Raw genomic sequence first — 14,384 nt, 5'->3', positions numbered from 1 at the left:
ACGCTGGGCAGGCACCAGACCGCTGGGGCTGCTGTAACTCAGAAGGACAGAGGAGGGCACATTACCACCCCTCGGGGGCAACAAACACCACATGGGGCCTCTGTCCAGTAGTAAACAGATTAACCAGTTACCAATCCATCACATGGCCAATACAGACCCGAAAAACCATTAATGGTTGCATTACATATTCTGTTTGAATTATGTTAATAAACCAAAGATCCTAATTGAACTGCCCTTGCACAGAGAGAAACTGAGAACTGCCTCAGCCAAGACAAGATCTTCTTCCAATGATGTAACGGGAAAACGACTCTGATGGCATGCTTCCCCATAGCACATTTAATCTTGTTTGTTCTTTGCATTCACAAAAACTAAGCCAAACATTATATCCAGCTCAGATGCCATATTGCAAAGCTTAATAGTACTGCCAAGAAAACAGGCTCTCTCCTTCAAAAAGTACCACCATATAAACATCAAAATGTGATGGAGACGTTCCGGCATTTGTTTAGAAAATAGACATAATTACAAATTACGTTAGCTGTGCACTCTAAAACATAGTAGGTTAAAAACTGTTCAATCTGGGTTATTTTGTTTGCCTGGTCCTGGTTTAAAAATATGGCAACAGAGCTGGGTTGTGAGTTTATGTTTTTGATCAGTGATGACCATAACTTAGATTCCAAAAAGTATTTGGGTTGAAAAGATAATAATAATTAGATTAGAAATCGGAAATGACCATTTGTAAGGAATGCCAAAGCTGCTTTCAATCTCTTTTCAAATTCAGAAAATTGGGCCACAGTTCTATAAACAACGTTTGGTTCAAATTAGCCAAACTGAGTCCTGACAGCGTAAACCAGCAGTTTGTTTTTGATATATACTGACTTTAATGAAGGTGTAAAAAGCAGTTTGTGTTGCTAACTACTAAGGTTAAATGCTAATGTTGGCAAAAGTGACTAAACTTATGCTAACACTTGTGTTTCTAGTGGCAACCCATTTATGTTAGAGCTGTTATACACAATAATTTTACCATCTTTTTTCTCTTATTTCAAATTATTTCTGATTTTAATGTGCAATAGAGGTGCAGTAAATGTCAGGATCTGCGGCTTCGGCAGTTCCTCTGCTTTCCTTCTAGGTGGCGTTCTAGAGCTCGCTGGCGTATGCGCACACCTCTCCACAGGTGTGTTTCAGCACACCTGTGGATCATCAGCGGGAGCATATTAGGAGCGAGTTCCCGGCACTTCGTCGCCAGAGTGTTGTCGCCATTGTGGCTCCCGTTGTCTGGACTCCCCACGCAAAGCAAGAAGTTTGCCGTTCCATCCGCTGAGCTCCCTGGCGAGTTACGCCCACCAACCAAGCTGCTCGACCGCACCCGCCTGCTCCTGATCTGACGCTCCTAACTACATACCTGTTGTCCTTGTAAATAAACCCTTTAATCTGATCTCCTGAGAGTGGTTTTGCATGTGGGTTCGGAGAATCCAAAGCAACATGACAGTAAAGTCTGATCAGGTTGTTTTATAGTTCAAAATGAAGATGATGAGGCCCCTTCTAGACTTATTTCCATGAACTGGATTGCAATTTTTATCCATCATTTGGATCAGTCTCATCACAATGATCTCAGCTTTCAGATTAAGGAAAAAGCCATTATAGTCTGTGTGTTTGGGGCCTATCCTTCATGACAAATTCTTGGTCATGAAGTATCCTACTATTATTAGTTTCCACTGGTTTACCAGATAGAGAATAGTTTCTCATTCATATAAACTAATTTGATTTATACAGCCCACTGACATTTGCATCAAAATGTTACCATTTTACTATTTCTTTTTTTCATTTTATATTAGCAGCTTGGTGACATTTCTTCAGGTTGTTATAAAGTTCAAAAGGGCGGCGTATTGATTTAGAATAGGTATCCTTTACCCTCTTTTTGGCCAATAAACGGGGTTACAATTTTTGACCCAAGGGTTAGTTAAAACTACCACCTTCTGTCAAAAGAGCATGAAACAATATTTTTTAGTTTAAGACATCACCCACAGTTTTCTGTTTGTAATGCATAAACCGTTTCAGCTTTCCTTATCCATTAATCATTCTTAGCAGACAATTGCCTACATGGTGCATAAAGAGTGAGTAGGAAAAAAAACATCTTTTGAAGCACAGCTTGTTTTAGCCTGAATGCAGTAACATTTATTTAAACTAAAATAAAGTATAACACAGAAATACAGCCTGCTTGGTGTTTGAGTTTGAGTTATGGTGCTAGATTTTTTCAGTTTTAAAGTACTACATACCCTTAGCAGCCACTAAATGTGTGTGACAGAAATTAGAAAATGTTACTGCTATGTATATAACTGATGCCCAACAGCGTTGGAAATCTTGGAAAAACATCCAGATGGAGCCACACAGGTAATGAGACTGAGAAATCAGTGTCTCCATCTTTGACTGTGTCCCAAGCAGTTCCAGTTCTGCAGTATGCAGACGATGACGGAAATACAGATTAGTAGCAGATGGTGTCATCCAGGGAACAAGGCATAAACATTCGGGTGCTTAACACTCCAATAAATCAACACAAGACCCTTGTGGAGTTTGCGGGAATATGGGGAAAACAGGAGCACATAGCACAAGCTTCCAGATTCCTGGATTAAACTTTGTTTTTTTAAGAACACTGTTTGGTTTCTGAAATTGAAAGGAAAGGCATGCATTGGTCTAATTAAATTTTGTATTACGATATTTCTGCTGCTCTTAGTTTTTAAAGAGGAGCCTGTTTCAGAGTTTAGTCTTCCCTCGGGTTACTCTGAGGTTAAAACATTCGTCAGTCCCATTAAACCGAGGTGCAAGGAGGAGATAAGATAATAGTTTGGCATGCGAGTCTAAACCATCATCTGTCTGCATATTTCTCTAGAGTATTAACTCACCCCATCAACCTAAACTCAGTCCTTTCACTGAACAAAGATAGTGTTTCAGCATCTACCATTAGTAAATTCCTTTCTTTTATGACTGGATTTTTTCCTCGAAGAGGAAATTTTATGTTTTCCTCTTAAATTATGTCTAACTAAGCGGTGGAATTAACAGCACATGTGGCTGGGCTTCACTACTTTGGATTGATGCGATTGGTATGCATGTCTGTCTCCAATGGAGCTTCTTGGACTTTCTGCTGTCTGTTTTAGAACACATTGAGCATTGGTTCTTAATGTTTTAGTGTAGTAAACCCTTGTGTTGTCTTGCAGATCAAAAGTGACCCATGAGCATGTTTAGCTGTATAAAAAATACCTTAAACTATCTTTTTCCAACTTGAAATTTTATGACTTGTCCTAAATTGACCCCATCATTAGAAAAAGTGATACTTTGTTTAAACTATCTTTTTCCAACTTGAAATTTTATGACTTTTCCTAAATTGACCCCATCATTAGAAAAAGTGATACTTTGTTTTTGTTTATGTTTCCATTTGGGCTGTACACCACTAGGGCACAAGGATTGTCTTATGGGTCATTTCTGACCCGTGAATTATAAAACCGTTTAAACAGCAGAAAAAAGTTTAAAGGTCACACAGAAACTGTCTCTCAAACATACACACACACCTACACACCCAAAGGTCACACAAAACTGTCTCTAATACATACACACACACACCCAACACGCCCACGCCTGCACGCACACACACACACACACATCAAATAAACTGGATTGATGTATGAATTGAACTTGTATTTGACCTGCACCTGCAGCTTACCCTTCACATCATACAAGCTCCCAAACACAACAAAAATCAATCTCAAACATAAAAACAAATTCAGTTTAGAAGATATAAAGGTGCCTTAAATCAAAGTACCCCTAGTTGATTCCTTGCTGAAGCCGTGAGTAGATGTTTCGAATATTGACCATAAGATTTTGAACATAAATCTTGCAAAATTATTTGACATCCTGCAAAATAATTTTGCAGGATGCTAAACATAAGATTTTGAACATTTTATGTTCACTGTTCATGTTGAAGGATGTTGTATGAGGGAAGTATTTTCATAAGTGACGTTCTAAACAGTATAAAAGAATGAATTGTTGACAAAAGGTACAGATTCTTGACTTTTTTCCCTTTCAGTAAAGTTAATTCAGAAGTAATTACTTCACATTTATATATTACAATAATTAACCTTTATTGTGTAAAAGAAAACTTATGACAATTGGTTTGTTGTAAAAAGAAAAGAAAAGTGTAATACTGTTGATCGTCTTTTGTTGTTGTGTAACAAGACAAAATACATGATAAAAATGAATTAAATTGAGTTGAATTGATAATTAACAGATTGTTTCATTATGCACAATAGATTTTGGATTTCAAATTCAAGTAAGCTATTTTATTTTGGGGCTTTTGTTAGGGTGGGTCATTTATCACCCGTAGGACAAGGGGAGTAAACAGAATGTTAAGATCGCACGAAGGTTAAAGGGAAGAAAACAGCTGAGACAAAGATGTGGTTAAACTCACTGTTCTAGTTTGGTTTCCAATGGAAATTTGAAATTCAACAAGTCTGACATACATAAAAATAGTGTGTCATTCTTTGCAACAACTTTGCTTTCAGGTTGTCTTGTTACCAACAAGCTGCAGCCATCATTTCCTTGGCCAAATAAGATTTAAATAAAAATAAATAAAAAAAAAAAAATATATATATATATATATATATATCAAAATTTAGGAGCCAAAATTTCATGTAATACTTTGTCAGGGTTTCTCCTCTCTCTGTTAGACTCCAGTTCTTCCACACAAGAAAATGTCCAATTCTAATCCTAACTAGACACTGAAAGTATGTCTTTTTGCAGGAAGCCATGGCTGTATCTCAGTAATTTGCCCTGAATGCTTAAAAATGTCAGTGTGTGGAAAGGATGAAGATGCCAGCAACAAAACCTGGAGTCAATAATGAGAAAAAACATTCTGACTGGAACATAGCATTCCTGTTAACTGCATTTATCCTTTCTGTGTCCGTGTTTTAATTCTTTGTAGGGTACATTCTCTTCTTATTTTGGACAGTATGCCCCTTTTAGATATTCTATTTTATTTATTTATTTTGGTTGCTATCGACTCCATATTTTATTCTTTTATTTATTTATTTTTATTTATCTTATTGTTCAATAATGTGTGGAAATCCTTTTATAAAAGTATTTTCCTCCATATACCAGATCAGTTTTATACTTTTTTGTTGCTAACTTAAAATGAACAATATTGAAAAATCTATTTCTTGTAAAATAAGTACTTTGGATAACTACTTGATAATGCATTACATACTCACTTTGTCATTAGTGGTCCATTTTATAACAACACTTTTATGTGTTGAAGTGGTTCTATAAGGTATATACTGTATATATACTGCTTAGCCAAACTTTTCATCCCTCTTTAATTTTATTTCACATTTCTGCATGTTACAGCTTAAAGATATAAAGTATTTTGTACAGACTTTTGGAAAAGAAAAATCAAAAGAACTCTCCTTTGGAGATAGAGTGAGAAGTTTGGTCATTCATGAGGGACTCAGAGTAGAGCTGCTGCTTCTCCACATTGATGTGGCATCTGGCTTGGACGCCTCCCTGGTGACGTGTTTCAGGCACAACCCACTGGGAGGAGACCCAGAGGAGGACCCAGGAGAAATGTATGAATTACTAACAAATTATGAAGCAACATGCATATCTACTCAGACTCTATCATGTGGATGGAGGGCATCTATGAACATCAATGTTCAAATCTTCATTCACATTCTCAGTTCAATTTTGGTCCTAACTTTGACTGAGACTTTCTTAAACACATGTTTGAATGTGTGTTTGTCTAAGCTACTGCAGGTTGTTGTCCTCCTGGAAGGTAAACCTTCAACCCAGGCTCAAGGTTTTTTGAAGACTCCAACAGGTTTCCTTCCATGATTTTCATTTTATTCAATGAACTCAGTCTTAGCTGAAGAGCATTCTTGCAACAAGAGTCTTCCACCATCATGTTTCACCATAAAGTGACACATGATTTCAGTGGGAATGGTATGTTCAGGGTAGTGTTCAGTGTTAGTTTTCCTCCACAAAAAGCATATTCCTTTTAGGCTAGAAATTTGACCAGAGCACCTGGTTACTCATTGTTGCACCCTGCAGATGGCTAGTGGTGAACTTTGAATTGGACTTTCTATTAAGAGGGGCTTTCTTCTTACCACTCTTCTGTGAAAGCCACATTTGTAGAGTACATGTTAACAGATCCTCCCATCTGAGGTGTGGAGCTCTGCAGCATCTCTATTTTTCAATGGATGGCTCCTATAAATCAAAGTTTGAGAGGTTATTTTAGAATCCAAACCTGCTTTAAAGTTCTTAACGACTTTATCAAACATCTGATGTCTTCACCAATAATTACACAAATTCTGTAAATGACATCTGACATAAATGTCTTCTGTATATGCACCCCCATGCCGTTCATATTTTACATTTCTTTGAACTTTGAGTTGTATGTTCCTTTTCATTGGCCAACCTCATAAAATCAATGTACATACAGATCTGTGGTTTTATTGTGATAAAATGTGGAAAAGTTCAAAGTGATAGGAATACTTTTCCAAAGCAAAGATTCATTGTAAGAAGTTATTTTGATTAATTCATTTGTGTACCTTTGAAGAACGACTTTCAAAGAAACAGAATGTAGAACAAATGAAACTTTAGGAAAAACTTCAGACTCCAGGGAAGTACAAGTGTTACACATTTTCTTTGAATACCTTTGTTGAGCTCTTCACCGCTGGTGTGAGAACCTTGGCTGCAGAACAGATGCTAATTATTGACTCAAGCATGACCCTGTTTAGCACACCTGAATGAGCAACAATGCAGGATGAAGTTGTAAAGGGTGAGGAGCTTCAGCTATGCTGCAGCACCTTCTGTGCCCAGGGACCCAAGGCCAGAGCTCCTCCTCCTCCTCCTCCTCCTCCTCCTCCTCTCCACAGAAGAAATCTCACCCTCACTTTATTCCCTCTCTCATATAATGCTGGTCATGCTCCTTTTCCTGCATACACATTGGAGTTTTTGATGACTGTTGTCTCACTCTATTTTTGATTTTTAAACTTGTTAAGACACCTATTTCCCTAAAACATTAACCCACATTTCTCACAGCTCTTGCTCAGTATGGTCTGCCATAAGTCCTTCTATAAGTCAAAGTACAAAAATGAACATGAGGATCTGGAAGTCTACCTAATGATTGCATCTTAGGTAATCACAGTTAGCTTTTCAGAAATGAAAAGCTAACTGTGAAAAAAAACATGACGAAAGGCAAATGAGCACTCATGTATTCGCCTAAAAGTACAATTTACTTAACTTTCCTTCATCTTTTTTGATATCTCAATTTTTTAAAAAGTCAAGTACTTTAGCCCAGCTTTTTACTTTCAGACCTAAAATTTGCATAATATGACTCAGCTCTGAGTTCAAAATACACATCTAGGGATAAGTTTTAGCCTACTGAATTAAATGAGGCTTGATTGAATCTCTACTGTGGTTTGCTTTCATTAAACAAAGCAAACCACAGGCAACCTGCATCCTGGGACAGTCCTCAATATTCCCTCTCATTATCTTTATACCAAGGATTTTGGCTAAACTCACATTTAAAGACAGAAGCATCCATCGGATAACAGTGTAGCAGGGGTACACTTTAAGCTATGTAAATATCAGCTTCATTATATTAGGAAAAACAATGGGAACTAATACTTGCCAGGATCAAGAATCTATTGTATTATAAACACACTTAAGTTTATTTCCTAATAATTCAGCTATGTAAAAAGAAATCAAAAAGCTTAAAAAAAAAACAAATATCACACATTATACTTTGCAAAAACAAGGAAAAATGGAAAATTTCCTTTATAACACATGCATTTTTATTAAAAGGAGATAAAAGAGGGAGTGCTTTTTGGGTAAAAGTGTGGAAAGGGAATTCAAAGTGGCAAGCCACGTTTTGATTCCTCAGTTTCCACCACCAGAAATCTAGGAATAGAGTAAGAAATCAGACTCCCCACTTCGTTCTCTGGAATCAGGTTGTTGGCTCACTCAAGGAACCGACAGGATCATTGCAGTTGTTCTGTTCTCTCAGCCCAGCATCCCAGCTTGGCTGAATGGGAAATCTCAGCCCAACAGCTGCTGCTCAGGCCAAAAAGTCACACAGACAAAAAGTCTCTTAGTTATAGGTTCGTTTTTGACATGCAGTTATAACCGAGTGAGGCTGGATTTTTCATAAAAATTAGACCAACATAGCAAAGTGTATAATGTAAGCAAAAATGTTTATGACCTCCAAATCTTAAATTGATGAAGTTTTATTCTAAATTGAGTGGGTATGATTTCATGCTGGTTCTCTTTCTGTGTTTTGATTCTAAGAACTACATTTGGAGTTAGTAGCTTTTGGAGAAAGCTTTGCTACGAGGTGCTCATTAAGCAATCAGAATTGGACTTAGAGAAATGTGTGTCCACTTACAACAGCTGGAACTGTTTTTACATTCAAGATGTCCAACATGTAATTACTGTCTTGAAGAAAACATATGTATAAGATTACACAGATTAACACATAAATTGCCATTTAAAACTATGAATAAGTCTGGGTTATTTCAAAAGCTTCCTGATTTCCTTAATGAGCAAAACAGGACCTATGAGACATTTTAAGCCATGCAGTCAAATATTCAGACAGGAATCTTAGCATAACACTTACAAAAGATTGCCTTAATGCAGCTGTGATCCTATGAATAATGTTACCCAGGAAATATTCTGTGGTGTTCAATTTACTGACCATATATCAACAACTACCACCCATGCAGGTCACCTATAAACTTTTGAGGGGAGAATAAGTCAAACATGAGCTATCTCCCTTTGATGAAATACCCATCGCATGCCAAGGTATGTGAGCCATTTTCATGTTATAACTGGAATTAGACATAGCGAAAGCCAACATGTGGTACCCTGGAATCTTTTATAATGCAAACGTTGCTGATAGCGCTCAGATGTTTGTGAGAGGGTTAATAGTAAAAGTCTCCTCCTGTTATATCAGCTTCAGCTTGTTAAGGAACTGACTGACTTACTTTGTCGCATCTGTGGTAGAATATCCCTTAAAACCCAGAAAGTCAAAGTGGTCACCCTGCAGTGTTACGATATTTTGAATTATGCCATGTGGAGACTGGCTTGAATGTTTTCCACTGTTTTCTAGCTCCCCTGGTGACTTCTCAGTTCCCTTACAAAGACTACAAGTATAATTTAGGGAGCTCTCTTGTGGAAAATGAGCACCCTGTTGAGTGGTTTGAGTGTTATATACAACACGTGACGATCCAGCTCAACTTGGGTGAAAATCCTCTGTGACCTGTTAAAAATAGGACTGTGATCTCCTATTTTTAAAGTGGGTCTAAAATTGTGAAAGAACTTTCCACTCCAAGCTCTGTTCTCAAGTTTTAGTTGTCCACAGGTTTTGATTCAATGTTTCTGGGATGTGGCTCTGGACAGCACCTTTAAATCATAAACATTGCCCTTGGGTGAACCTCGTTTATGTAAAGCAGCATGACCTAATATGTTTACGCTGAGAAATAAGAGAAACACCCAGTAACAGAGAGTAAAACAGAGCAGATGAGGAAGAGGGACAGAAATTACAAATCCATACATAACATTTAGCATTTCCATCTTCCCTCTTCTTCCTCGCTGTTTAATGTTTGTCAGTAACTATAAAAAAACATGGCTTTTAATATTCTTATCCATACACTTTTTTAAATAAAGCTTATATTTAGATATTTTGCACTTAACAAAAAATATGTGCAAGATAATATTTGACCTTTGTTCCACCTTTTTAGTCACAATTAAAACTGTTTTAAGGTCTTTAAGCTTTGGTAAAAAGCCACTTACTACATTTCTGCATTTCTGCCAACCTTCAGGGGGAAGTTTTCTTGTCTTTCCCATTTTGGAAAGTGAAGTGGTCACATCATTTTCTACTTTAAGGGAACACATGTTTATTGACTACAAATGAGAAATTCTTAGACTGAGTCAGATTGATTGGGAAAGCTGTTTTTCATTTAGCAAATAAAATCATCATGTGAAAACTGCCCTTTTCATGCATTTACTTTGATTATCTTTATGTTATTCTGAAATTTTTTGATGACTTTATACATTTTATGTCTGGTTAAAAAAAAAAAAGAAATTCTGTAGGAAGTAGTTTTTTCATGACAGTAGAGAATTTACATGGCTTTTACTCATTTTTTATTTTCTTTTTACGTTTATCAATATGAGAAACCTTGGAGTAAATAGTGATGTGACATCTTTAAAGTTTAAAGGTTTAAAATGTTGCAGCTTTGCTCCTCAATCACTGAAGAAAGCTCCTGAGACCAGAGGCATGTAGGTTATTAAAAACAGAATGTCATGAGGCGGTGGTGAGGCAGACGCAGCAGACCCAGGTAAGATGAATAAATGATCTTCTAATGATGACAATACAGTCCAGCAACGGGCAGCACGGCCGAGCGGAAGCCAGGGCTCGACGCCGGTAGCAACCGTTAAAATGACTGGGCAACACGAAGTACTGAACGCACATTAGACAAGGACCCGACAAAGAACAGACACACAGGTGACACTAAATACACTGGGGGTAATCAGTGAACAAGAAACACCTGGGAGCTAATCAAGGGGAGACAGGACAACACAGAGACACAGATACACAGGAAACTCAAAATAAACACACAGCAAAACACAAATCACGACACATTGTAAATCTAGATTCTCAATGTAAAGACAGAAGTATTGTTACAATGGCTATTCAATTTCGCCTTATCACAAGATGCACCTCTGAACTCAATGTTTTTAAGGATGTTGCTTTCCAGCTTTCGGATGTTGATGTTCTCAGTGGCTTGTAGATATCAAATTTCACCATTTGATATCTACATGCTGGAACCTCTGTTCTGCTTTTTGACTGGAGTCCTTGACCATCAATAAAAGACAGACACTAGAGAATATGTGGAAAGTTATTTTTGAGTTGATGAAAAGAGGATATTCAGAGCATCACTGATTTATTAATAGTCTCATCTAAAGTTATGATTTATTGTTATGAATACAGAAGTTGGTAAATGTGAAAAACTGTGACAAAAAGAAGTAAAAAAAAAAGCTTATTTTAAACATCAACATCATTGGAAACCAAAATGGTGAAATGTTCATGTAAAGTGATGGAAGCTTTCATTGCATATGAAGGGCTTATGTAAGCAGAGTTTACGGTGCCAGCACTCCAAGCCAAATCTGTTTCATGGGTGTTACTCAGCTTTTGGCATGATCAACATCAAGGGGATATTTACTGAAAATTCTAACCAAAAGGAGCATTTATAAGCACCCGTTTTATTTTCACCATTCCCAAATCTGTTGTATTCTAAAGAGGTCCAGCTTTCAATATTTTAAACTTTCTAAGGGGCCAGGTTTCTCTTTTAGATTGTGGTCTTGAGTCATACAGAAAATATTTTCTGTGAGTGAAAAAAAAACACACACACACAAAATTTTTGACAGTGAAGTCACATCCTGGAGAGAAGAGCTGGAAAATAAAGTTGTTTATCAACCTAACTGACATCCATCACCTCCATTTCAAAGCTGCTCCAGATATCCGGTGTTTGCTTAGCATTATTAGAGAAGTCCACAAGGGAGTGTGGATCTTTGTGCAGTCTGTCAGGTAAGCTTTGGATAGAAATGAAGTCCATCTGATGCGGGAGACTGTTGAAAACATTTTTAAGAGTTATAAAAACATGTTCTGAGAATTTCTGGGGAGGAATTTCGGGCAATGCATCGTTGTGACACTTTATTCATGTCTTCTTTTTTACTGACATGGAATCAAATCAAGAGATGAAGTCATGCGAAGAAAAATAGAATACCTTGTGGCAGCTAGGTATTCTATTTTTGTGTTAGAAGACCAAATGTGTTCTTCTAACACATTTGGTCATGTAGATGTTGAATATTTGTGTTAGCGATATGGAATATTTAAAGTCATATGAATAACAACAACAACAAAAAAAACTGAAGGAAATACTTTCCAGAACCTTCTTACAAAATGTTTTTTAAATCTTTCTGGTGAGCACAGAACATCTTCTCAGTGTATTCTGAGAGCAGGCCACAAGATGCTAAAAGTAGTTTCCAAATGGCTTTTCCTATTGTTGAGATGAAATGTCTGTACAGTCAGAAAAATGGTACGTAAGGACTCCTCCTTGCACACCTTTTATGGGAAGTTTCCAAGAAGGAAACCTCTGCTCTCTTGGAAAAATACATTAAGGCCATATTTATGTTTGGCAGACAAAGACGAAAAACTTATTGAATAATTTCCTTTGAACAAATTAGTCTAAAACTGAAATACTGGGCAGAGAACAAAGGACATGTTTGTCATAAACCACAAATTGCATTTAGGAAAAAAAAAAAACAAACCTCCTAACAACTGTGAAGCACAGAGCTGAAAGTGCCATAAGAAGTGACCTGGGGTACACACATAGCAGACCTGAAGAAGAAGACCCGAAAGAGACTGTTCTTTATGAACGTTCTCATAAGGAGCAAATGCCCTGAGAGACTGCTGGTGTCCTTTCATTGTTGCACCGTGAAGAGTGACTTACTGTCTCTGCTCACCGTTTTCCAACTGCACAATAGCACAGAAAAATTAGCTCCATAGAGCATTAAGGTCACCCATCGGGAAATTGGATAACCTCTGCAAATACCACCAGAACTTTATAGTTCTCGCTGTTTGAGGAACATCAAGAAAATCCTCCAAGTCACATCACACCCAGGACATGTACTGCCTTTTGGGCAGATGTTTCAGATCTACAAAGTCAAAAACCAACAGACTAAGAAACATTTCTTACTCACTACTCATCATCATGGTGAATAAGATAAGATAAGATAAGAATGCTGCTATGTGGTGAATTTGACCTTGTGTATTTTTATGTCTATAATTAAGTGCTTGAAGTTAACTTTTCACAAGGCAAAAGTGCAATATAATGATGTGTTTATTTTATAGTCTAATTTTTTTTAAAGTGAGACATTGTTTTAACAATGTTTCAATCAATGACAATAAAGATTCTATTCTGCTCTAGTTTTGAGACGCGTTACTTCTGTATGACCTGACCAGTTCAAGCTCAGGGTGCATTCATTGTTCATTTTCCCATTGTTCTGCACATTTTGCGTTGGTGTAAATACAAGCAAACCCTGGTCTAGACCAAACAACTGGACTGAGACCCACTTTTTCAGGAAGAGCCCTTGTCCTCTTCTAAGCAAAATGTAGTTCAGTTCACTACTGAAATTATACCTGATCCACCATTTTCTGCTTAGCGATGCTGCCAGTACATTGTGGATCTGGACATGCAGAGCATCTTGTCTCGTTAAACTTTTTTTTTCTTTTTTTTAGAAACATCCCATTGCGAAACCAGCATTGTATGAACTTTTCTTGACATTCAAACAGCACCTCATAGTCTAATGACTATGCAAATGTGCAGAACAGAAATACAGAAAGATAGTGCTTGAGGAAACTCTGAGAACATCTGTAAAATACCTAAAGCTGGAACAGACACTGCAACATGACAACGACACAAAGCCCACCAGCAAACCCACCAAGAAATGGCTCAGAATGAGGAAACTGAAAGTCCTTAGAAATGCAAGAACCCCTCAAGCAACCGACAGACAAAACATGAGGACTTCAGAAAACTATCCACAGACCAACAGACACTGACCAATAACTACAAGAGAAGCGTATCACTGAAGTTACTTCATCCAAGCAAAGTAAAATGGGTAGGCAGACTTAACGTTTTACAAACAAAAAAGCATTTTTGTTTCTACTTTTTTGTTTAAGTGCAAATCAACTTCTTTTTCAGAGATTAACAACCTTGTAAACAACAGAACATTTGCTCTTTTTTAATTGACCAAAAACACAAGTCCAGATACATTGAACAATGTCTGTGGAAGAAGTCAGCAAAAAAAAAAAAAAAAGTCCATCGTAAACTTTGGATTGCAGATGGAATCCAAAACCTAATAAAACTTAAGTTCAAGCAAACTGAGGGGAGACAAGGAGGAAAGCACAGGCCAATACCAAAGGAAAGACAAAAAAACTGACAATGAGTTCAGTGAAAGCAGGGCTACCTTTAATGAAATTAAGTCTAAATGGATGCAGGTGTGACAACCATAAATATGAAACAGGTGACGAAGAAAAATACAAAACAAACTGAACAGAAGGCACAAGAAATATAAATAGAAATGAAATAAACACAAGACACACAATGACACATAGTGCTGGAAACAAAATTAAAACAGAAACGGATTCTGTTTTATATATGCTGTGACATTCAGCTGACATTGTACAGAACAGGTTAAATAGTTATTGTGATATTAGAAATAGCCAAATTTCATTTTTATTCCCGGAAATATTTTTCATCTTCTGGTTGAAAGCGTTCTGT

The sequence above is a fragment of the Xiphophorus couchianus genome, chromosome 22 (assembly GCF_001444195.1).
Source record: "Xiphophorus couchianus chromosome 22, X_couchianus-1.0, whole genome shotgun sequence".
Lineage (NCBI taxonomy): Eukaryota > Metazoa > Chordata > Actinopteri > Cyprinodontiformes > Poeciliidae > Xiphophorus > Xiphophorus couchianus.
The sequence above is the reverse complement of the archived record's forward strand: the minus strand, read 5'-3'. Positions refer to the sequence as shown.